Source organism: Lissotriton vulgaris, chromosome 1_1, assembly GCF_964263255.1.
Source record: "Lissotriton vulgaris chromosome 1_1, aLisVul1.2, whole genome shotgun sequence".
Classification (NCBI taxonomy): Eukaryota; Metazoa; Chordata; class Amphibia; order Caudata; family Salamandridae; genus Lissotriton; species Lissotriton vulgaris.
The window spans coordinates 1243309591-1243335905 of record NC_141685.1 but is presented as its reverse complement, the minus strand read 5'-3'; positions in this window follow the sequence as shown (position 1 = coordinate 1243335905).

Below are 26315 nucleotides of genomic sequence, written 5' to 3'. Positions count from 1 at the left end.
CTGAATGTAATGCATTCCTGAAAGCAAGAAACCTGCCAACTTCCTGAGGCATTGGAAAACTAAAACTTCATCTTCTTTTAACACAGCTGCTGCACTTCTAGAAACCCCAGAATCGCAATTGTGCATGACACAGAAAATGAAAATGCTGCCCGTCGTGATGCGAGGAGGAACAATAGCTTTATCGATGTTCAACCATGCGCAGGATTAGCCAATGCGCTGTGAAATAGTTTTCTCCCATTATGCCCAGTGCAAAAAATAAAGCTGATTATAAACAATGTTATTCAGACATCAGTGCAAATAATCAAGCGCAGGTCCCCACATGAAGGCAGCCACACGGCCCAAACTCCACTCCAGTTCCACATCTAATCAAGCTGAGGCATTTATCTGTTCACACAAGCCCGGCACATTTCATGATAGGATGTTGCTTAGCACTGGTTCGTATTTATTTCATATCATAGCACAATGCTTAGCAGTAGCACCATGCTAAAATTGCCCTACTTCCCCAAAACACAACATTGCACATTCATTTTATTGTTTGCTCAGATGGGCCGATCACGGTCCTAGGCCACGGCGAGAATGGATATGGAAGGGGCCGAGAGCTCCTCTCATGGGACAGGCCTCTAGAAGAGTCGGGTCAGCCTGCAGCAAAACTTTCCTTCGCTATTGCTTTTCCACAATTTTTTTTTTAATAGAAGGTGACAAATGTATTTTTGTGTTTATTCAAACTTGGATTAAATCTTTTCCAATGTATTATGCAGCTAAATTACATTTTGAAGTGTTCTATCCCTGTCGTACCAACCATTTTGAGTGCCTGCCTTCAGTCTTGCCCCAGGCTTCTAAAGGTCACACGTGGCTACTTAGAGGTTTCTTTGACTTGCCTCTGTAGACTGTCCTTGGTTCGATTTTTAACACTGTTCAGACGTAGCATTTTTAAACGCCTTTTCCCAACTTCTTTCTCCTCAGCCTCTCTCGGACATTGTATGACTGTAATAAAAACGACCTGGCCCTACTAATCACTGTTCTAGAAAACCGCCAACCTGTACGGTTACTGCTATTTCCAAGAAACTATAACATTATTCTACGTTTCGTTAAAGAAATGCCTTTCCGTTTGAAAATGAAAAAGGTGCGTGCTCTTCTGTATTTAAACAAGTTCAGTGAGCTGCTCTGTATCTTTTTTCGTGCATTTAAAAGTTTTGTTACCCAAACTTTCACACCCCAGGGGAAGCAAAGACTAAAATAAGGGCTGCTATGCCCCAAGAGGAGGGAAGAACATAGTCATTCCTCAGGCCAGTGTGTAAGTGTATTCAGTACACGCAGGCAACTTTTAGCACGTCAGCTTCATGATCGCATCTAAATGCTGGCTCCTGTCTTTACAGCAGACTAGCAGAGCAGTCGCGGCTTGCATTCACGCGGGGGTAGGTGGCACCGTGGCAGGGATTTCAATTAAATAAAGAAAAGGAATGGAAAACTTACCTCAGCCCGCCGCCGGCCCGCGCCACCTCTGCAGCTTGACGCCTTGTTCAGATTCACGAACGGCCTGGAGGAGTGGCCCCTCTCAGCAGCGCCAGGCATTGCAAAGGGCACGACTAATTTTTGCCTGAGGCATGCCCATTAGGAGCCCGAAGGGCTCCTAATGGGCATGCGCAAACAAGGGATAACACAAGTGCGCATGAGTGGGCAAGGTGCGAAAATTCGCCCTCCGTCCCCACTCATGCGCACTTGTGGTTTGCTGCTACCTCTGGTGACAGTCGTCATGGCAGTCAACATGACGCCAGACCGCCCACCCCCTTCGTGGGCGGTCAGACGTCATGCTGACTAGTTCTCCCTCTGCGTCTTTGAATTTAAGTAAACTGATTCAGTTTACTTAAGTTCAAATGCCGAGGGAGCTGCGCGCAGGGGGGCTACGCCCCCACGCCCCAATGGACGCACCGCAGCTGCCTTGCACCCTTCTCGCCCTCTGCCTTGCACCCTTCTCCCCCTCCCCCTTGCACCCTTCTCCCCCTCCGACTTGCACCCTTCTCTACCTTGCACCCTTCTCCCCTCTGCCTTGCACCCTTCTCGCCCTCTGCCTTGCACCCTTCTCCCCCTCCCCTTGTACCCCTCTCCACCTCTGCCTTGCACCATTCTCCCCTCTGCCTTGCCCCATTCTCCCCTTCGCCTTGCACCCTTCTCCACTTTGCCTTGAACCCTTCTCCCCCCTGCCTTGCACCCTTCTACTCTCTGCCATGCACCCTTCTCCCCTCTGCCTTGCACCCTTCTCCTCTCTGCCTTGCACCTTCTCCCCCTCCCCGTTGCACCCTTCTGCCCCTCCGACTTGCACCCTTCTCTACCTTGCACCCTTTCCCCCTCTGCCTTGCACCCTTCTCGCCCTCTGCCTTGCACCCTTCTCGTCCTCCCCTTGCACCCTTTCCCCCTCTGCCTTGCACCCTTCTTCCCTCTGCCTTGCACCCTTCTCCTCTCTGCCTTGCACCCTTCTCCCCTCTGCCTTGCACCCTTCTCCCCTCTGCCTTGCACCCTTCTCCTCTCCTCCTTGCACTGCTCTCTGCCTTGAACCCTTCTCCCCTCCACCTTGCACCCTTCTCCTCTCTGCCTTGCACTATTCTTCCCTCTGCTTTGCACCCTTCTCGGCCACCCCCTTGCACCCTTCTCCCATCTGCCTTGCACCCTTCTCGCCCTCTGCCTTTCACTCTACTCCTCTACTCCTTGCACCCTTCTCCCCTCCGCCTTCCACCCTTCCCCCCTCTGACTTGCACCTTTATCCTCTCTGCCATGCACCCTTCTCCTCTGTGCCTTGCACCCTTCTCCCCTCTGCCTTGCACCCTTCTCGGCCACCCCTTGCCCCCTTCTCCCCTCTGCCTTGCACCCTTCTTGCCCTCTGCCTTGCACCCTTCTCGCCCTCCCCCTTACACCCCTTTCCCCTCTGCCTTGCACCCTTCTCTCCTATGCCTTGCACCCTTCTACCCTCCGCACTGCACCCTTCTCCTCTCTGCCTTGCACCCTTCTCCCCTCTGCCTTGCACCCTTCTCCCCTCTGCCTTGCACCCTACTCCTCTCCTCCTTGTACCCTTCTCCCCTATGCCTTGCACCCTGCTCCCCGCCGCCTTGCACCCTTCTCCCCCTCCGGCTTGCACCCTTCTCCAACTTGAACACATATCCCCCTTTGCCTTGCACCCTTCTCTGCCTTGCGCCCTTCTCCCCCTCTTCCTTGCACCCTTCTCGCCCTCCCCCTTCTCCCCCTCCCCCTTCTACACTTCTCCACCCCCGCCTTGCACCCTTTTCTACCTTGCACCATTCTCCCCTCTGCCTTTCACCATTCTCCCCTTTACCTTGCACCCTTCTCCAGTCTGCCTTGAACCCTTCTCCCCCTGCCTTGCACCCTTCTCCCCTCTGCCTTGCACCCTCCTCCTCTTTGCCTTGCACCCTTCTCCCCCTCCCCGTTGCACCCTTCTCCCCCTCCGACTTGCACCCTTCTCTACCTTGCACCCTTCCCCCTATGCCTTGCACCCTTCTTGCCCTCTGCCTTGCACCCTTCTCGCCCTCCCCCTTGCACCCTTTTCCCCTCTGCCTTGCACCCTTCTCCCCTCTGCCTTGCACCCTTCTCCTCTCTGCCTTGCACACTTCTCCCCTCTTCCTTGCACCCTTCACCCCTCTGCCTTGCACCCTTCTCCTCGTCAGACAGCATTCCCTGCTTGGAGAAATATGTTTATACAGTTTCCTCCTCAACCTGCAGGCGCGGCAAGAATTCAAACAAACTCATGGAGAACTACTATACATTCTTACTTTTCAAATCACTGCTTTCCTTCCCAGCGGAGGCCTGCAAGCTCGAGGGAGGGAGGGAGGGGGAATAAAACAACAAACACAAATCAAAACCTACCTGAGTGCCGGGCACGGTTACTACTCGCCCGCCTGCCCATTAGGAGACCGAGGTTTGAGCCTTTGCTCAACCCTCGCTCTCCTAATGGGCATGCGCCAGCAGAGCAGACAGTAGTCTGATAGTAGTGCGCATGAGTGGGCAGGGTGCCCTCCGTCCCCACTCATGCGCACTTGTGCTGCTGCCTGTTACTCCTGGTGTGACCATCATGTCAGTCAACATGACGTCGGACCGGTGGGGGTCCGATGTCATGCTGACTGACATGATTGTCAGTTCGTTCTCCCTCGAGCCGGCGTCTTTGAACTTAAGTAAACTGATTCAGTTCGCTTAAGTTCAAAGACGCCAGCACTGCGGCCGGGCGGGGGGCTACGCCCCCACGCCCCAATGGGCGCTCCGCGCCTGCCCTGTCTCCATCCGCACGGCACGACAAACTCTTGTCACATTCCAGTTGCAGTGACGGCTGGCCACTCTTCAAAGGGAGGCCCCTGCTCACAGCACACCCCCGATCACAGCTCTTCTCTTGGACAGAGGTATCCCATTCCATATGCGCCCCCTTGATTCCCGGACAATACTCCTCCTCACTGCAGGGGCCACCACTCACCCCCTCATCCTCACTGTCCGGTACATCACTCAGTCTTCACTACCTGTCACTCTCTCACCTCCAGTCTTCTCTGCTAGTCACATCCCACTTATCTCATTCCTCACAACCAGTCACATCACTCAGGGGCAGATCTACAAGAAAGTGCCGCAAGGTGGCACCACAAGCCGTTTGGCTGCGCCACGCTGCAGCACTTGCGAAGCTCAAGGATGTGACATATTTACAAGAATATGTCGCATCTCTGTGCTTGCCCCTGCGCTGGCGCACAAACTACAGCCATGCGTTGGCGCAGGCACCCTTGCACCATGGTGCAAGGGTGCCTGCATCGTGGGGAGATTGATTTTTGTGCAGGAAGGTGCCCCTTCCTGCACAAAAACAATCACTACAGGCATTTTCCTCTTTCAATGCATGCTGCATAATGCATCTTTTATTGAAAGAGGAAAAAACGAGGAGAAATGAAAACATTTCTCCTCGTTGCGCCTCGCTATGCCACCTCTAGGGTGGTGTAGCATTCAGACGCATCTCCAGATTTACGATTTCTCGTAAATCTGGAGATGTGTTTTGTTCCATGGGTGTTGCGTGGGAACTCCCACAGTAACACAAATGGAATACCCCCTTCAAGCAAAGTGCTGTGTGTGATGGGGCCATATTTATAAGGAGAGGAAAAGTCACTCAGGGTGGCTTTTCCTCTCCTTGTAAATATAGAGTAGCCCCCTGCGCCACCAGAAAGTCACGAAAAGTGACATACTGTTGGCGCAGGGGGCTTGTAAATCTGCCCCTCAGCCTTCACTACCAGTCACATCACACCCATAGGTTTCACTGCCAGTCACACCCTTCACCCCAGTCTTCACTGCCACTCACACCACACATGCCTTAGTCTTCACTACCAACCATAGCACACCCCTCTTCACTAGCATTTCACATCACACACCTCTCAGTCTTCATTACTAGTCACATCACTCACCACATAGTCTGTGCTGCCAGTCACATGACAGACCATCAGCATTCACACTTCTGTCCTCTCTGATAGTGACATCACTCACTCCTGAGTCTTCATTACCAGTCCCAACACCCACCCACCAGTCTGCACTATCAGTCAGATCACACACTGCCCTCTGTCCTTACTGCCAATCATATCACAAACCCACTAGTTTTCACTATTAGTCACATCACACACCACTCAGTCTTCACTGTCAGTCACATCACACACCCACTAGTTTTCACTATTAATCACATCACACACAACTCAGTCTTCACTGTCAGTCACATCACACACCCACTAGTTTTCACTATTAATCACATCACACACAACTCAGTCTTCACTGTCAGTCACATCACACACCCACTAGTTTTCACTATTAATCACATCACACACAACTCAGTCTTCACTGTCAGTCACATCACACACCCACTAGTTTTCACTATTAGTCACATCATACACCACTCAGTCTTCACTATCAGTCGCATCCCATACCCACTAGTTTTCACAAGTGGTCGTATCACCCACCACTCAGTCTGCGCTATCAGACACACCACACTCATAGGTTTCACTGCCAATCACACCCCTCACCCCCAGTCTTCACTTTCGCTCACATCCTGCATACCTCAGAATCACTATCAACCACATCACATCCCCATAATTCTTCACTACCTGTCACATCAAACGACCCCCAGTCTTTACTGACAGTGACATCACACAAGGCCCACTGGCCTCACTACCAGTCACATCACACTCTACTCAACCTTCACCAACAGTCAGACACACGCATCTGAGTCCGGGTGGGGGCTGGTCTGGCAATATTTGCAAGGGCTGCCTTCAGTTCCCGGCCCTGCTGCCTTGCACCCTTCTCGCCCTGTGCCTTGCACCCTTCTCTCCTCCTTGCACCATTCTCCCCTATGCCTTGAGCCCTTCTCCCATCTGCCTTGCACCCATCTCTTCTCCTCCTTGCACCCTTCTCCCCTCTGCCTTGCACCCTGCTTCCCTCCACCTTGCACCCTTCTCACCCTCCACCTTGCACCCTTCTCCAACTTGAACCCATATCCCCCTTTGACTTGCACCTGTCTCTGCCTTGCACCCTTCTCCCCCTCTTCCTTGCACCCTTCTCGCCCTCCCCCTTGTATCCTTCTCCCCTCTGCCTTGCACCCTTCTCGCCCTCCCCCTTGCACCCTTCTCCCCCTTCCCCTTGTATCCTTCTCCACCTCCGCCTTGCACCCTTTTCTATTTATTTATTTATTTTGTGTATTTGTAAAGCGCAGTCCTGTCACCCAGAGGGCATCCTGGCGCTTTGAACTTGAACAGTTGCACTCTTCGTTGCTCAAACACTTTTAGGGAACAAATGCGTTTTTAACGCTTTCCTGAACAGAAAGTAGTCCGTGTGGCTTCTCAAGGAGAGTGGTAGGGAGTTCCAAAGTTTGGCCGCTGCAACACTAAATGAGCGGCCACCCATCCTGACTCTCTGAAACCTCAGGACTACCAGCAGATGCTACCTTGCACCAATCTCCCCTCTGCCTTAACCATTCTCCCCATTGCCTTGCACCCTTCTCCACTTTGCCTTGAACCCTTCTCCCCTCTGCCTTGCACCTTTCTACTCTCTGCCATGCACCCATATCCCCTCTGCCATGCACTATTCTCCTCTCTGCATTGCACCCTTCTCCCCCTCCCCGTTGCGGCCTTCTCCCCCTCCGACTTGCACCCTTCTCTACCTTGCACCCTTCCCCCCTCTGCCTTGCACTCTTCTTGCCCTCTGCCTTGCACCCTTCTCGCCCTCCCCCTTGCACCCTTTTCCCTTGTGCCTTGCACCCTTCTCCCCTCTGCCTTGCACCCTTCTCCCCTCTGCCTTGCACCCTTCTCCCCTCCGCCTTGCGCCCTTCTCCCCTCTGCCTTGCACCCTTCTCCTCTCTGCCTTGCACCCTTCTCCTCTCTTCCTTGCACCCTTCTCCCCTCTGCTTTGCACCCTTCTCGGCCACCCACTTGCACCTTTCTCCCCTCTGCCTTGCACCCTTCTCGTCCTATGCCTTGCACCTTTCACACCCTCCCCCTTGCACTCTTTTTCCCTCTGCCTTTTCCCCTTCTCCCCTCTGCATTGCACCCTTCTCCCCTCTGCCTTGCACCATTCTCCCCTCTGCCTTGCACCTTCTCCTCTCTGCCTTGTACCCTTCTCCCCTCTGCCTTGCACCCTTCTCCTCTCCTCCTTGCACCCTTCTCCCCTCTGCCTTGCACCCTGCTCTCCTCCGCCTTGCACCCCTCTCCCCTCTGCTTTGCACCCTTCTCCTCTCCTCCTTGCACCCTTCTCCCCTCTCCATTGCACCCTTCTCTTCTCTGCCTTGCACCCTTCTCCTCTCTGCCTTGCACCCTTCTCCCCTCTGCCTTTGCACCCTTCTCCTCTCTGCCTTGCACCCTTCTCCTCTCTGCCTTGCACCCTTCTCCCCTCTCCATTGCACCCTTCTCTTCTCTGCCTTGCACCCTTCTCCTCTCTGCCTTGCACCCTTCTCCCCTCTGCCTTGCACCCTTCTCGGCCACCCACTTGCACTCTTCCCACTCAATGGAGGGGGCTGCCACCTGGAACAATGGCACCATTTCAAAAGCATGATGGACTAGGGCCGGCCCTGACTGGGCCCACACCGGAACGCACTGGCGATCCCTTTACCATCCCCCCACTCCCCCCACTCCCCCCCCCCTCCCCCCCCACCGCGGACGCTCATGTTCGAAAGCATTCCAATACTCAATACCTCCCGAACAGGGCCACTCATTGGCTCTCCGGGAGCCAGCAGACGTTCAATGTGTTTTTAAAACAGGACTCTTAAGCTCCCACATAACTGTGGCGGAATCTCTCTCTCTCAAGCAAAGTAATTTCTACCTCCTATGAAGGATCTGAACAGGTCGCTGTGACAAAGGTCAAGACTAGCTTTGTTGTTCCAAGAAGAGCCAGGATTAGGAAGAGAGGATTTTATTTTAGATGTCACGCAAAAAAACATATGTGAAGGCAACATCTGCCAAGAGAAGAATCTGCTTGAGATAATAATAAATCAGAGGTTTAGAAAAGGCAGCACATAGGGTCCTTCTTTACAGCTCAGGGCCGCTCGCCTGATTTGTTTGTGTTGTCAAATGTAAGTACATCTGGTGCCTGATTTACTATTCCATTTGCATTGGGCTCAATTTGCGAACCAACTTTTTACTAATGGAATAGTATTTTGCAAACCAATCTTGGTACTAACAGGCTGGGTCACAAAAGTAAGATTGATTAGGCAGGTCGAAATTTGTGTCCACCTGCAATTGGTTGCAATCACAACGGTGGTGTAGCCAGGGGGGGCGTTGGAAGTGGTCCGCCCCGGGCGGTATGAGTTTTGGGGACGGCGTGGTGCTTCTCCCCTCCAAAGCTCTTATTTGCTCCACCGCGGGTTGGCAGACAGCAGGTACAGTACCATTGCCACACCCCCCGCCCCATCTCTCCTGCTGCCGTCGCGGGGCGGCAAAGGACCCGACCGCCATGTGCATCAAAAGGTGTAACTACGCCACTTTGGCCATATGTATCATAGTTCCGTTTTGCGATGTCTAAATAGCGATTTTTAAGGAATCGCAATTTAGAAATTGCAAAACGGTATGTATGAAAAAAAATCGCTTTTTTTTGCGATTCCTTAATCTTCCTTATTTGCAAATTCACAAGTTGCGAATTCGCAAATAAGGAATAATTTCCCATTCATTCCTATGGGCCAGGAGGCCCATAGGAATGATTGTGAAATGCATTTCATTTTGCGATTCGCAATTTGCTAATTGCAAAATGAGATTGGTTTCAAGGGTGCAGGGGTGTCTCAAGGACACCCTGCTGCACCCCTGAAATCAGCATGTGTGTGCATATGGCGCACATACATGCCCTATGGGCATATATGTGCGTCACATGCCACATTAAAAAATGCCAATTAGGGTATTTTGAAAAGAAATCGCAATTTACCACCAACTGAAAGTTGGTGGTAAATTGCGATTTCTTAAGCTAAATTCGCTACAGTAAAATGCTTCATACATAGCATTTAAGGAATCGCAAAATTGCGATTCCTTAAATGCTATAGCAAAATAAGGAATCGCAAATATTTGCTATTCCTTAAGATGCGATTTTTTGATACATATCAAAAAATGCAAAACAGCCTTTTGCGATTCGCAAAGGCCGAAATTCGGCGTATTCCAGCCTTTGCGAATCAAAAAAGGCTTGATACATATGGCCCTAAATCACAAGATTGTGGGAGCTATGATTTAATTTAAAAAACAAACACATTTTATCCAAAGCAGTCTGTCTTAAAGGAACTGGTGCCGCTTTAAAAATAAAGTTTGCCATTTTAAAAAAGTTCAGAACTTTAGAGAGAGCACATACCGCGACCCCCGCCATGCAATTCCCAAAGAGAAAGGTGACCTCTTCCCATTTGTGATCTAGTTAGAACCTACCTCAGTGGTTGGTAACTCATCAATGTTTTGCATTCGTGGTTGGGACCGTAAACCATTAATACATTGCTTTCAAATTGGAAACAGGAGAGAGCTGCTACTTTTGCTGACCCTCCTTGTCGAAATTCAGAAAGGATCTCAAAGGTCTATCATGAGTTAGAAATAATGTCCCCACTTGTAAAAGGGCTTTTTTGCATAAAGAAAAGTCCTTTTGGTGTTGCATACCCTGTGAATTTGCAAAACAGAGGGTTTGCAATCGCTAAAGGGCTTTGCACATCAGGGATCGGACTTGGAATTTCTCCTCATTAATGTGTAAAATTTAGACAGTACAAGTTTGAAACAGTGAGCAAGGATTGCATCTCGCCGTTCCCAATTTCTGCTATCTAATGTTCATGCATCAACTCTGAGAATTACAGAGTATATTTATAAACTTTAGACACCTCTGGCATTTTTACAAGGGCTTTGGGCCACTAGAGCATCACTTTTTCTGATGCTTTGGTGGTGCAATGCCCTGCTCTATATTTACAAAGCAGGTCTAAGCCACTTTGTGTGGCCTAATGCTGCCATGTAATTATTGTACTCTTTGATGCAGGTGTCTGCGCCAAAAGGGCGTGCAATGGGTGTTGCTGTAAGCGTTTGCACGCAACACCCATTGCTCTTTGATGCTGCCCTTGATTTACAAGGATGTGTAAATCTGAGACAGCGCCAACAACTAACTCCTTTCAAAAGGAAGTGTTAGAAGGTGTCCCTTCCTGCATATAAAAAATCATTCTATCCTAAGCAGATGCCAACAAGAATGCGCAGCGGACGCGCGCAGCGGGCGCACTGCGGGCGCGCTGAAGGCGCGCCAAAGGCAAGCCCCTCTGCACCCGTCCGCGGCCGGCTGGGGCCTGAGGCCACGAATGCTGGCCAATTTTCCTAAAAAGCACAGTTTAAAATACTCAAGCAGTGAACTTAGAGCTCTAGAGCCCAAAGAACAAGCCCAATGCAGACACTCCCTAATAGTAGAGCAAGGATGGAAGAGATGTGAATATTGACCATTCAGGTTAGCCACAACATTAACCACTCGTTCAAATCAGGAAGACATGGGGTTTAATTGCTTACTCATTAACTGCAGGTTATTAAGCAAACACAAAATAGAGATTTATGATTGCATTATAGAAAGGAATCTAGACATCCTATTCTTAACAGAAACATGGCTGGACGAATCCTCAGCCCCCGATGTCCTACAAGCGCTTCCACCATCATATGGGATCTGTAGAGTAGATCGCTCAATAAAAAAGGGAGAGGGCATAGCTATGATTTCTAAATTGTCTAGAGACTGCTTGATGCAAGAGGCCGAGATAGACCACTGCGAAGCTGCCACCTTTACAATTAAAGCGATACAAAAGGGGATGATGGACGGAGCGTTTGAGCAAATCAAACACTCACCCCCAGTCAACTGATCTGGGTTTAATCCATCACCATTCTTTAGCTCATTCAGCCACCCCAGTTCAGACATGGCCATATGCAAATTAGTGAATAAAGCCAACGCCAGGCAGATAATAAAGGATTTTTTGATTTATAGACCCCCGAGATCAGCCTCAGGTTTTCGAGAAAGTCTTATGAAGGGCTTAATCCATCCAGCACTACACTATAGTAACCTGCTAGTTCTAGGGGACCTAAACCTACATTTTGATGATAAATCATGCGGAGATGCACAATCCTTGAGACAATATTTAGCAGACATCCCACTAGAATTAAAATCCTCACGAATAACACATCAACTAGGACATCTATTAGATCCCATCTTCTCAAACTGCCAAGGGCTGTCAGTGGACTGCCCAACAGCGGTCCCATGGTCAGACCACTATTTGGTGGCCTTTTCAATCACGCTAATAAAGTCACCTCAAAAAAAGGAGCCAGCACATAGCAACAGACCTAGGAAATGGAGGAATTTTCAGGGAAACAGTTTCTCGCAGGCCCTTTCAGCTAATCCTCCCCTCCTACACACTGATATTAACCAGCCGAATCAGGAAGTAAACAACTGGATTAAAGGTGCACTGGATGTGGTGGCCTCATGGACTACCAGTACCCCACGCAGGAACACGAAGAGCGCACCTTGGTACAATCAGGATTTAAGGATGGCAAGACAGACTTGTACAAAACTAGAACGGAAGTGGAGGAAGGACTTCTTAGACTCTGATAAAACAGTGTATAAACTAAAACTGAGACAGTACCATGCACTCATAAGGAAAACGAGAGCAGAATACTATACAGAGAAGATTGAAACAGCGGATAATTCCTCTAAGGAATTATTCGGCATCTTCAAAGAACTATCCTCATCAGATAGATAAGTAATACCTGGTCCGTGTTCAGAAAAATCTTGCAATAAAATCGCAGAATTCTTCGCAGAAAAGGTCTCTAAAATCTATGACACGTTCCCAGAGAGTGCACGCAACGGACATTGAAATGATAATGAACTAATGAAGAATTGGGGGCGAAATAGTATCTCCCAGTTTACTCCTCCTTCACTAGAAGAGCACGAAAGGATAGCAGGGAGCATAAAATCGGGATCATCACTCGACCCAGCTGCACCGAAGGTAGTCTGTGCTGGACTAAGTACAATACTACCCCATATCCAGCAGCTACTAGAAATATCCTTCAAAGAAGGGAAGGAACCTGCCTCATGGAAACAAGCCATTGTTTGCCCACTAAAAAAACAGCCGAGAGCGGATGGGAACATAATGGAAGATCTGAGTCCAGTCTCACTTCGCCCTTATTTCGCAAAAATTGCGGAAAAAGTGGTCAATATACAGTTAGGGGCTCACATTAAGGCTCATGGCCTACTGCATCCAACACAATCAGGTTTTAGATCATCCTATTCAATGGAGACAGCACTGCTCTATGCCACAGAGTCGGTACTGAAGAGAGTGGACAAAGGTCTGACAACTGCGCTGGTTCTTTTAGACCTCAGCGCAGCATTCGACAGTGTCACATGAGGTGCTAGTACATCGACTTAGAAGGGGTGTGTGGATAGGACGGCCCTAAAATGGATTACTTCGTATCTGCATGGGCGAAGCTTTCAGATATCACAAGCCAAATACACCTCCAAACACATCAAACTGGAACAAGGAGCTCCACAGGGTTCAATATTGAGCCCAACGCTGTTTAATTTACATGTCGCTCCTTTTGCCGAAATAGTGGAGAAACATACGCTGATGACACACAGCTTGTGGTCACCTTAAAACTAAAATCTGCTCTAGCGGCCAGTAGGTTTTCGAACTTCCTAAAAGAATTGGTACAAAAGGGGGTGGTGATGGACGGAGCATCTGAATCAATCAAACACTCACACCCAGTCAAAAGATCTGGGTTGAATCCATTACCGTTCTTTAGCCCACTCTGCCACCCCAGTTCCGACATGGCTATATGCAAATCAGTCTGACCCTGTGCCTCATGGGAACAGTCCAGCCTGAACTGCCAAGCCATGTCTTCCCTGGACCGGAAACAAGCTTCCGAGGACCGGTTTCTGGCATTCTAGCCGTCTTCAGCCCGGCTTGCTTGAATCCAGTGGCAAAGTGAGCAAGGGACTCACGTCTGAGCATACCCTGCCACACTTATGGTGGCCAAAAGCGGTACAAAAGGGGGTGGTGATGGACGGAGCATCTGAATCAATCAACCACTCACACCCAGTCAAAAGATCTGGGTTGAATCCATTACCGTTCTTTAGCCCACTCTGCCACCCCAGTTCCGACATGGCTATATGCAAATCAGTCTGACCCTGTGCCTCATGGGAACAGTCCAGCCCGAACTGCCAAGCCATGTCTTCCCTGGACCGGAAACAAACTTAAGTGTGGCAGGGTATGCTCAGACGTGAGTCCCTTGCTCACTTTGCCACTGGATTCAAGCAAGCCGGGCTGAAGACGGCTGGAATGCCAGAAACCGGTCCTTGGAAGCTTGTTTCCGGTCCAGGGAAGACATGACTTGGCAGTTCGGGCTGGACTGTTCCCATGAGGCACAGGGTCAGACTGATTTGCATATAGCTATGTCTGAACTGGGGTGGCGGAGTGGGCTAAAGATCGGTGATGGATTAAACCCAGATCTTTTGACTGGGTGTGAGTGTTTGATTGATTCAGATGCTCCGTCCATCACCACCCCCTTTTGTACCGCTTTTGGCCGCCATAAGTCTGGCAGGGTATGCTCAGACGTGAGTCCCGTGCTCATGTTGCCACTGGATTCAAGCAAACCGGGCTGAAGACGGCTGGAATGCCAGAAACCGGTCCTCGGAAGCTTGTTTCCGGTCCAGGGAAGACATGGCTTGGCAGTTCGGGCTGGACTGTTCCCATGAGGCACAGGGTCAGACTGATTTGCATATAGCCATGTCTGAACTGGGGTGGCGGAGTGGGCTAAAGAACGGTGATGGATTAAACCCAGATCTTTTGACTCGGTGTGAGTGTTTGATTGATTTAGATGCTCTGTCCATCACCACACCCTTTTGTACTGCCTAAAAGAATTAGCAGGATGGATGACAGATAACTGTCTAAAGCTCAATGGAAACAAGACGGAAATACTGACAGTCGGAAATACACCATCTATCTGATCATCAGCTTGGTGGCCAGTAAACTTAGGTCAGATTCCAACCCCATAGACGGAGGTGAAGAACCTGGGGATATGGATAAACCATAGACTATCTTTTGAGACCCAAATCAAAAGGGTTGCAGGTAGATGGTTTGGAATCATGAGAATATTGAGGAAGACCCTAGATATCTTACCTCTGGCGGCAAGAAAGACCTTGAGTCATGCACTAGTCACTTCCAGGGTAGATTATGGAAACTTGCTGTACCTTGGTGCAAACAAAAAAGGGATCCAAAAGCTGCAATCTGTCCAGAATGCGGCAGCACGTCTTGTTCTAAATCTGCCAAAGAGAGCATCCTCAAAGAATGCACTAAAATCATTGCATTGGTTTCCGATCCAGAAACAAATCACATTTAAGGTCCTGTGCACTGGGCATCGAACCTTGAATGACAGGTGTCCACTGTACCTTAATGACCTGATGACTCCTAACGAGACAGGAAGACAATTGAGATCCACAGGGACACATCTGGTGAAAGTACAGAGGATTAGGAGTGCACGAATGGGAGCACTCTCCTTCGGCTATCCGGCAGCAAAAAGCTGGAACTCCCTTCCCCTGACCCTTAGGGGGGAACCATCGGAGAAACTCTTCCGAAAAAAATTAAAAACGTGGTTGTACATACAAGAATAAAATAGCACTTAAACTGAAGATACAAAGTCCTAAAGGATGATAAGCGGTATTAACAGCGCGGGGACACACCAGTTGGTGTAACCAGGCACTCTACAAATGCATAAATAAAAAAGTAAAAACAATAAAAAATAAATAAATAAATCCCTGCAACGCAAGGACCCTTGCACTATCATGCAAAGGTATCTGTGTTGGTGCCAGGCATCTTTTTTAGCGCCGGCACAAGGAAAACACAAGGAGGGCACAGTATTCTTGTGAATATGGCATCCCTGCGTTTTTAAAATGATGCAGTTCGTCACTGATAAATTGCTTGCGATGCTGCCATGCGCCATTTCTTTGTAAAAACGCCTCCTCTTGTGTGAAATAGCAGGTGCCCAGCTCTTTGCTGAGCCAGTACAACTCGTCATCATTTGGCCCCAGTGTTTCCTAGTGTGGTATGTACACAAATTAATGGTAGCTTTTCATCCACTACTAAGCCAATTACAACTGAGGGCGCTTTAATTATGTGTTGATTCAGGATCAAATATTGTGGCAGATTCACTAAATTATGCGTCAAAGAGATGTCAAATTGTTATGTTTAAAAAAGAATATTATGCTGTACATTATGAGACTGAATACAAAATGTGCGATTAATGTCCGGCTAGGTTCAGCAGGAATATATCAAGGAAACCAATCTGTGGAAATGTACAGATTTCTTATGAAAAAAAAACCTATCTAGATTCAGCAGAGAGCAGTCAAAATGTTATTCATCAACAATGAAAGATTTTGGGACTAATTTACAGTTTGGTACAGGGGGTAGTCAGTTGCAACAGTATTGGAGTTCCCACTATACCAAACTCAAGGCCCATATGACCAATTTAGAGCTGGGCGAACCTTAAGTAGGTTGATGACGGAACCTTCTCTGGTTCCATTGCCAAAATACTCCTCTGATGGAGTATGAGCCAACAGAAGTTAACAGATAACATCACACGACCTATGTAGAGTAGACATTGCTATATGTTTTGTTTTGTTTTTTACTGTCTGTTCCCACCAGGCAAAACCTTGCGGTGAGAGACAGTTTAAAAAACACAAGTTTTGGCAAAGTCAATAGGTTGCGTCTGTGCAAGAGCAATTGGCTGTGCCAATGGGTTTTAGCCATGTTGTAAACCAGTGTGGCTTCTGTTCGGCATTGCTAAATGTTTGTGGTGTAGAGCACAATGGTGTTGAGTGGTGTTGAGTGGAGCATTGTGGGGTGTCATGGAGTGACACAGAGTGGTGTGGAGTATCTTAGAGTGTTATAGATTGGCATTGAGTGGAGTAGCGTAGAGTGGAGTAGATTAGAGTAGAATGGAGTGTTGTGCAGTGGTGTAGACTGGAGCAAAGTGAAGTGGCATAGTGTCGTGGTGTGTCGTGGAGAGAGTAGAGTGGAGTAAAATGGAAGGGCGTAGAGTAGAAGGGGGTAGAGTGGTGGGGCGTAGAGTGTCATACAGTGGAGTGGGGAGTGTTGAGGTGTGGAGCGACATAGAGTGTCATAGAGTGTAACAGTGTGGAGTGTCATAGAGTGGAGTGCCGTAGGGTAGAGCAGAGCGTCATAGAATGGAGTGTCATAGAGTGGCTTGGAGTGTTGTGGAGTGGCGTACAGTGGAATTGCGTAGAGTGTCGGGGAGTGGCCTTGAGTAGAGTGTCAGAGTGCAGTGTCATCAAGGGGAGTGTTGTAGAGTGGAGCAGATGTCATTGAGTGGACCGTCTTAGAGTGGAGTGTTATAGAGTGGAATGTTATGGAGTGGAGTAGAGTGTTGTAGAGCGGAGTTGCACAGAGTGGAGTAGAGTGTCATAGAGTGAAGTGACATAGAATGTCATAGAGTGGCATAGAGAGGCATAGAGTGGAGTGGCATAGATCGGTGTAGTCGAATAGAGTGGAGTAGTATGTCATGAAGTAGAGTGAAGTAAAGCGGCATGGAGTGGATTAGAGGGAGTTGCGCAGAGTGTTGTAGAGTGACATAGTGTGAAGTGTTGTAGAGTGGCGTAGAGTGGAGTGGAGATAGATTGTCACATAAATCGTCTCACTTTTAAGTCAGAGAAAGAAAAGTAAATCCAAGCTCCTTCGGATGTCAGAGTCTGACATTTGACCTCTGTCTGAATGCACAGCAAATGTGACAGGATAAGAACAAGATTTAAAGGCCTGTTTACAGAAAGCAAGCACTCGTGGAAGAATACTGTAAATAGACTATGCTCCATGGGAGGACCTAACTCAAGTTGTACAGCGTAAAACAAATAAAGGCAGCAAATAGAAAGCAAGCAAATTCGATTTACAAAATACAAAGACAATGGTAAGCAATGAGCAGAAGGTATTCCCAGGGAAGCTTTCAGAATGTCCCCAAGAAGTTATTAGCAAACTAGACAGTTGTGCCTTCCGGTAGGTTTTGACCTAAAAATAATGAACCCCCCTTGCACCATGCAAGTTTTCTCCTGTGGTGTGGGAGGTCATTATTTTGGTTTTTGATGGAGGGCTGTTATGTCTGACTGAGCCGTCTGTTAACTTTTACAACATTGACAGGAACTGCTCAGTCAGTGTTTCTGACAATCTGCAGGCTAGTGGGTCACTCTAGATTTGGTGGGCTAAGGTCCCTTTTAATGGCAGGGAGAATGTCTTCCACCATCCTGACGAAGTACCCTCTGACTCCAAACTTTAAATCAGCCCCTGTGTTTTATATGGAAGCAAGGCAATGACATTTTATTGATAAAATGCTTTCTATGTTCCAAATTAAAATCAGTGGCAGCTGCTCCATTTGGGCAGAGGACGGGCCCCCGCCCGCTGTAGGCACAGCAAAAGTGAAAAATAAAATGGTAATAAAGTGACTTTATTACTATTTTATTTTCCACTCTACCAGCCGTCAGAGCTGAGTCTGAGGGCATTGCAAGGTGGGTCATTGCTACAGTGCAGCCGCGGAGTAGAGAGGAGGGGTGCCTGGCTTCACCAGCCTGACATTCACAGTTTAAACTTCTCCAGCTCAAGCTGTTATACAGCTGGGTGGTTAGTCAGCCCAGGTCCTTAGTGCCACTGTGAGTGGTGAGCCAAGCCGCCAACTAATCCCAGAGTAACAGCATGAGAGCAGCGTTGGGATTAGTCAGGGGAGTTGGCTCTGGGGATGTCACCGGGCCATGCTCGGAGCCAGAGGACTGGAGAAAGGCCTGGTCTGAGACTCTCCAGCTGTCCCACTTTGAAGAGGCCACTTCCACATACTCCCACCCATGAGTCCTCTCTCTTTATTATGCTGGGGGAGGGGAAGGAGGATTCTAACATTCTGTGTTTAGTTGTGGTAACTCTAGCAGACAGTTTATTTGGCGGGGGGTCGCATGAGTCACATTTGTTGATTCTGGGTGCCCGAGACACAAGCAAGCATAAACAGGGCGTGGGACACACACCTTTCATGCATGGTGTTTGACTGCACACCTTTTCCTTCATGTAAACAGAGGCCACCCTATCTGATGAGAGTGACGCATGCCAAAGGTTAAGAGGAGTGAACCACAGCTCCATCGTAAGTTACATGGCCTCCCCGGAGTGCCCCAACCAGAACTCACCAACTAGCTCCTCCCTGGGGAGGTAGCACAGGTTTTGAAGTTGCATTAGGAGCACGAAGCTGTACGATTTGATGAAGGTGTTTCGTGCTTGCTCCTTTGTGCTGCAGCTGGGCTCTGGCCCTCTTCACAAAACGGGGTAGCGGGCGAAATCTGTTGCATCCCTCTTATGCCCCTCATGCCTCAACAGCACTTGTCTGACGAGTCCAGTACATGATCATTCTTGTTTTGTGTCGTCGTCATAGGAGTGTTGTGGTGGAATTAGTGTCCCTGCATCTGAAGCTGTAGACACTGGGGGGGATATTCTCAAGAACGTGTGATAATCACCGCAAAATTAGCTTAACGCAACTCTTTACATCTCAGTCTATCATGGGAAAATAACGCTGTGTTATCGTTGTATTCGCAACACGGCGTTACCATGCGATAAGCCCACGATAACGCATCAAATATCTGCAATAAAGTCAGCGCGACGCCGCAAAAATGCGAAACGTGAATGCCAAAAAAGAGGCCAATCGCGATAAAAAATCAGCTAAAACCAGCGACAGGCCTGCAATTCCCATGTGTTAAGTGGGAAAAGACACCATAAAAGCAGAACAATAAAAAGAGAAACAAAAATAAACTGCGTAGCACCATGGATGCAGCTGGACCGATTGTAGAGGTCAACATGAACCCCACATGCCCCACAGAACACCAGCAAGGAAACTCGGGGTCGGAGAAGGCCAAGGAGAAGAGGAAGACGGGGTGCACTCCACAGGAAAACCAGATCAGCGTCACAGAGGTGACAGAACACCACCATCAACTGAACTTCAATTTGACAAACGTGAATGCAGTCAGACTGTCCAGGAGGCAAATGGAGAAGGCCAAGGGGTGCTGGCATGATGTGAAAGGCCAAACCAAGCACAAACCTGCTGCCAACAGGAAGGCAGCAACGGTGACAGGAGGTGGGAGTCCTGCGCCACAGGAGGAGCTGGAGGAAATGGAGGCCACAGTCATCAGTGCGGAGATGGTGCAAGGAGTTGGGAGTCCTGACACAGCTCAATAGGACCTGACACAACATCAACAGGGTGAGAAACGACCAGGGATTGGGGAGACGGGGGAGATGGGCACAATGGCACACATGCACAACGATGTGTAGCACACTGCACACCCAAAATGACCCTGGATCATGTCACTGATCCCCATGGCCCACTGCAGCACACATGCAAACACCAAGTAGGCCCCCATCCACCATGTACCCAAAGGGGTCCCACCCCACACATCAACAATCCCACAACCAACACATGCACATGTGCGAATCCCTGCACAGATGCGTGTTTGTGAGCCACACTGACAATGCAAGTAACACTACATGACCATCAGCATGTCTGCAGTACAATCATCACATTGTGCACGCCACAACACTGAGGAGGCTGAGTGTGGACCACATCCGGAATGGAGCAGGTCACACTCTGACACATCCACGTGCACAAAAACCCCTGAAGTCAACAACACATCTGCAGACAAACAATGCACTAGAGTACAATAACCATCCAAGAGCACAAATGACCCAAGTCGCCAACATCCCAGCACCATAAAAGCACAAAAGTCAAAAGCACACCGCCTCAGAGGGATAAGGGGCAGCAAAATCACAGCTGCAGAGGCGACTCTCCGAAAATGCTGCACACACATATAGCAAGAACAGCACATCATCATTGACGACAATTTGGTACAAAGTGCAACACTTACACTGCAGAGCAGAGGACACAACTTGGTCCACTCATGAGTAGAAACAGGGCAATCACATCTAACATAGCAGGAAACTGTGAGATGAAAATGTACATGTACAATCTCACATCCATCATGTAGCCCAAATGTCTACTGTCCCGCATCAAATATTTAGCACCTCCCAAACAGTCCTAATGTACATTGTCATATAGTCTGCATGTAAACTAGAACAATGCGCCAACATACATGTCCACAAAGTATCAAAAAGCATTTCCCCTTCAGCATTGCAGAGGGACAAACAACAACTCCAGCAGAGCAGACCAGACAACTCATCAGTGATGCTGGAGAGGGTCTCCACACCTTCGACACCGACCCCCTACAACAGCACATGGACTTTTTAGGCAACCCACCTCCAGGAGCAGGGCAGCCCAGCCCAGCTACATAGAGGAGAGCCCAGCCCCTGTACAGACCACACAGCAGGAAGCACCTCCCACCACGGCTGGCTCCCAACAATTTACTGAGGCACACATCGCTTTCCAATGCCAGGTGTCAGAATGCCAAAAGGAGGTGGCTGAACAGGTATGGGTGGGGTCCGACCTCATGTAAGCTGAACTAGATCAGATATGTGGATGACTAAGTCTCATCAGGGACCACTTACACCCCGCAACGGTGACCCACACTGCGACAGAGATGCATGCATTTGCATATTTCCAGTACTGAATCACGCCCATAGCCCCAGAATAATCATTCACACCCCACGCTGGACCTGCGTATGATGGCCCAGTCCACTCCTCTTACGTATTGAGTGGGTGACGGCAAAGCTCCATGTCCAACGTCTTACCCGCTGCCTGCGGTGACATTGCTGCGTCCACTGTACACAGCACAATGTAATGCTGTAGGGTCCGGGACCCTCATGCATGCATTATGACCACACGAACACACTCAGATAGTATGTGGAACTGGCTACGAGCAAGTGCGCCCGGCACCTTTATTGCCAGGATCACATGTACAGTGACGGCTGTGCTGGATGTGTGTAGGGTGAGTGTAAGCCAGCCCTCATGGAGTGGTTGGCCCTGGAAACAACTTGAACAGTGATCACTATTAAAACAGAAACAGAAAACACCAGCATTACATAAACACTGTGAAGCATCATGGTGGTAGCCGGAGCAAATACAGAGGTCACCTAATATGCAAACAGAAGTGTCCGTGAGTTCCAGTGCACTGAGGTTGGGGCACTAGAGCTGAGCGTGCTCATGTGAATAAATTGTCTAGGATTGGTTTCCTTTGAGATATTCCTGAAGCAGCTGCAGTGGGGTGTGTTACACCTGCATCATCTTCCTCATCATTGTCCCAGATCCACACACTGCCTGAGATGACATTGCTGCGTGAGCTCTCCACAGCACAAAACTCAATCAGAAATTGTCCATGAGTTGTGGTGCACTGAGTTAGTGGCACCTAAAGAGCTGAGCAGGGTATCAGGCAGATGATGGCATCCACGACAGGTGAGAGCAACTCTGATAGTCTGCCAGTATGACTGTTTTGACTCTGGCGTTTGTTGTTTGGAGGTGGTCCTGGTGCTGGTGGCGTGTGCCTCCTGCTGTGATGCGATGTTCAGGCCGGCTTAGGACTCGATTTGATGTGTGAGCCCTGGTGGACTGCAGTTGAGGCGGGAGGCAGCGGACAGTGCAGGGCCACAGACACATGGCGTTGATGACCTCAAGGCCATCCGATATCCTATCAGACAGGGTCCCTGACTTGAGCTTCACAGAGTTAGTGGCCCGGGATGCACTGCGGCTGGCAAAGGCACACCTCCAAGGGACGCTGACTTGAGGTGCACTGAGGTAGGGCCACCCGGACTGAGCGGGTCAAAGGTGAATGTAGCAGAGGGTTGCGGGGGACAGTGAAAGGTGTCCTCCAGGGCATGATGCAGAGGGCAGAAGCCTTCCGGAAGCGGCAAATGAAGGAATGGAATGCTACTGCCTCGTTATTACCACCAAGTCTGTATCAGCTACATGATGATAAATACAATCCCCAGTCTATAGACTCAGATGCCATCAAAGTTCAACTAGAGAGGGTCCATGAATAAATGAAGACTCAGTTCCAAATGTGTGACCTACTCGACTGCAGTGTAGACCGGAGGCAGCGGTCAGCAGGGTCCCAAAGCCATGTGTCGTAGGCTCGTGATGCACAGAGTCAGTGACACCAGAGCAGCTGTTGGTAGTGTTCGATCACCTCTGTAACGATGATCCTTTTTTCCCATGTCTGAAACACATCTTCCTCTTATAACCTCTCCTTGCGTGCAATGATATGAACTCTGCCATTGTGAAATCAAGACTCAGTTCAAAATGTGTGACCTACTCGAGCGCAGTGTGGTCCGAGGGCAGTAGTCTGCGAGGGACTATAGAGACGTGTGGTTGGAATGCTATGCACAGAGTTGGTGGCACCACATCGAAGGGAGTATAGTGATATAAAATCTGCCATAAAATATGTGCTCTGCCATAGTGTAATCAAGACTCAGTTCCGAATGTGTGACCTACTTATCTGCTGTGTATGCCGGTGGAGTATGTCAACGAGAAAGAAGTACTGAGGGCCTAGCTCATGGAGGCCGTGATGGTTTGAGCAGGTTGCCAGGTTTGGGGGCCTCGGGCTTGGAGATTGCACCGGCACGTGGTGGGCCCTCTTTGACACACGCCGGTGTTGGCAGGTGAGCAGTGAGGCCTGGGTGCACTGGGGCAGGCAAGACGTTTTCGGGGACCAGCGGCCCGGGGTGCAGCAGGCGCACATGCTGGCAGGCAATACCGCTCACAGCGACAGCCTTGGACTCGTGGCAGGGTGAGAGGCGCCGCCCTGGCAGACATGTTGGACATTCTGGAAGAGAACCACGCCTAGAGCGACATGCTTTTTATTAACACCCCTACGCGGGCCTAGCGTACTCCGGGCCAGCCCACTCTGCTCATGCTTACAGGGGCTGACGTAACAAGCTACATTTCTGTGATCTTCCCCGCTGGCTGGGGTGACATGGTTGCGTCCACTGTCCATTACACTCAATACACCAGCGGAGTATGTCAACATGGATATGTGTGTGGTCTGCATTCTGCAGTATGGCCATCACATTCACGCCACACTTGGCATTGTGGATATTCTCACTCATGAGTCACTTGCCTCCTCCGCACATGCCTGGTTCCCACCCCTCCCCACAATGTGCTATTGTGTGGCTGAGGTGCCATGCTGTTGATGGCTTATGTACATGGCTGGCACAGGTTCCCACAGTAAGTTGTGCTGTGGTGTCTGGTGGGTGGGCATGTTGTTTGGCATGTTGTATGTGAGTTTGTAACATGTGCATTCCCAGAGTTGTGATTTGCATGATTGTGGAGTTGAGGTGTGTGGTGTGTTTATTTGGTACTTACCATCGAGCAGTGCATTTAGGTAGGTGCCATCCTGGAAGCGCTGGTTGATGATGGACTGTCGGAAGATGTAAGAATTATGCACACTGTCTGGGTAGTTGGCGACGACATTGGTGTAGAGTCCCCGGTGGTCCATCATTGCCTGCACATTGATGGAATGTCTGTGCTTTCTGTTGTGGTAATTTTGTGCAGTGTCAGCACGGGGCACAAGTAGGACATGTGTGCAGTCAATTGCCCTCAACAAAAGCAGGAAGCCAGCTATGGCGTAGAAGCCTTGCTTAGTCTCCAGCTGTTCCTGCGCAGTGTGGGGGAAGTATGGGCACTGGGGTACCAAGCTCTTGATGGCATCCAGGACAAGTGTGAGGAACTTGGATAGGGCTGGCTGTGAGACTCCTCTGACTCTGGTGGTTGTTGGTTGGAAGATACCAGAGGCCAACAGGTGCAGCACAGCCAGCAACTTTGTCTGCAGAGAAATGTTGGTTGTCCGCTGTAGGAGAGAAGGGTCTGCTTCCTATGGTTACCCCCACTTTTTGCTGTGATTCTCTAGTTTTTCAACTTTAGTGTGGCTGTGGACCTGCTAATCAGGCCCACAGCCCAGCTGTTCTCTCTCTAAATTGATACCATGTACTTTAGGTACATACCAAATTGGTTATTGTGTCACCCTTGTGAGCCCCTGTATAGTGTACCATAGGTACTCAGGGCATAGGTGTACCCTAGGCCTATCAGGGGCTGCAGCAGGTATTGTGCCACCCCTGGTTTGCCTTCCAAACTGACACCACAGGTCTATACCATATAGACACATATACACCTATAAGTCATTCCTATGGCAGGCCTTGACAATACTGGAGGCAGAGTGCTTGGTTTTATGTGAGAGGGTGCCCTAGCATGAGCAGAGCCCCTCTGCAGCTTTTAGAAACATCTCCTTACAGCTGTTCTATGATATAGCCATACCATATACTCTTAAGTGCATTATAATCCTGGCGGTTTAATGCTAACTTTGGTTTGGCTTTATCAAAACATGTCGTGTAAGGTGTCAAACACTTTGGAATACTACCCCCCCCCCCGCCAGTCCTGGAAGCGGGGGTAGCATTCCACCCTTCTAGAGGGAGAAGACATGTAGTTACTGGTTTACCCGGTTAAAGTTAAACAGAGCCCCAGCATCACAAAATGGATGATGCTGACACAGATACGACTCTGCCCTCTGCTGGACGAACCTCCGGCAGGGGAGGCTTGGACAATAGGTTTCCTGTCCAGGGAGGTGCTGACACCTCCCCAGACAGGCTTTAGTGTATTGGGGCAGGGAGGGTTGCATTCAGTGAATGCTTTTCAGACACTGCCTGGGGCACACTAGGTGCTCCATGCGTTTCCCAATTCAAACCGGTTGCTGTTGCACTCAGCCCCAGCTCTGGTGTGAAACTGGACAAAGGGGAAAGGGTGTAACCACCCCCACCCCAGGTCCAACCATAGGAGGCACCTTAGAGTTAGTCCAACCCCTAAACTTACTATAAGTATAGAACCCCAGTCGCTAGGACTTTAGATTACCCTGGACAAAACTCTGCAACATATATCCTGGACCTTTGACATTCCATATCGACTGGAAGACAGAAGAAATCTCACATGTGGTCAAGGAGTGACCACCCTGTCCAAACAGGCACCAACAGCATCTTTGCTGGTCTGCATTTTTGAGGCTCCCGCTGGATCCCGAAGAATCTGTGACAGAGGACACAGATTTCCACACATCTCTGACCCCGACCTTCGCTCACACCAAAGTTGAGACCCGAGGTGGACACAAGAGATGTGGGACCGGAACTCCTGGACATCCTGCATTTTGCTACCTGCACCAACTTCCCAAGGTATCCCAAAGTTGTGCATTAGAGCACTTGAAGCCCCAGGTCAGAGCACCTTCTGCACCAAAGCTCAAAGCCCCACACTCCACGAGTGGCCCGTGGGCCCACTTTGTGCATTTTCACTCAATGCATCTTTGCCGTTCCTAGTCCGTTGGCTAGTGAGCCCCCAAGAAGACAAACCTTTATTTCAACTTGCTTTCCTGGTTGCTCCACACTTGCTCCAACTTTCCTGCAAAGGAGAAGTTTCACAGACCTTGCTGGTCTGCACCGAAGCCAATCTCAACATCCTGAATGGGTTGCGTTTGCCAAGGCTTGTTGGGTCCAATTCGGATACCGGCACCGCAGTCAACTAGATCCTTTGTGGGACAGCTCGACTTCCGCTCCTGGTTATCGTCGACACCTCCTGGTCCTCGTGGCTGAAGAGACAAACTTCACCTTTTCACCTGAAATCACCCAACATCTGGTGGCATCTTTCTATCGCCGCCCTGGTCATTGGCAAGTGGCTCAGACTCTGTATCTTCTGCTTTCAGGTTCTTTAGATCTTTGATCCACCCTTGGACCCACCCAGACACTTTTCCTCTGGTCGCACTGAAATCGACGACGAAACCCGACACCAAAAGAAACCTATGCACCCGGCTTCTGTGGGTGAGGTAACACGAGTACT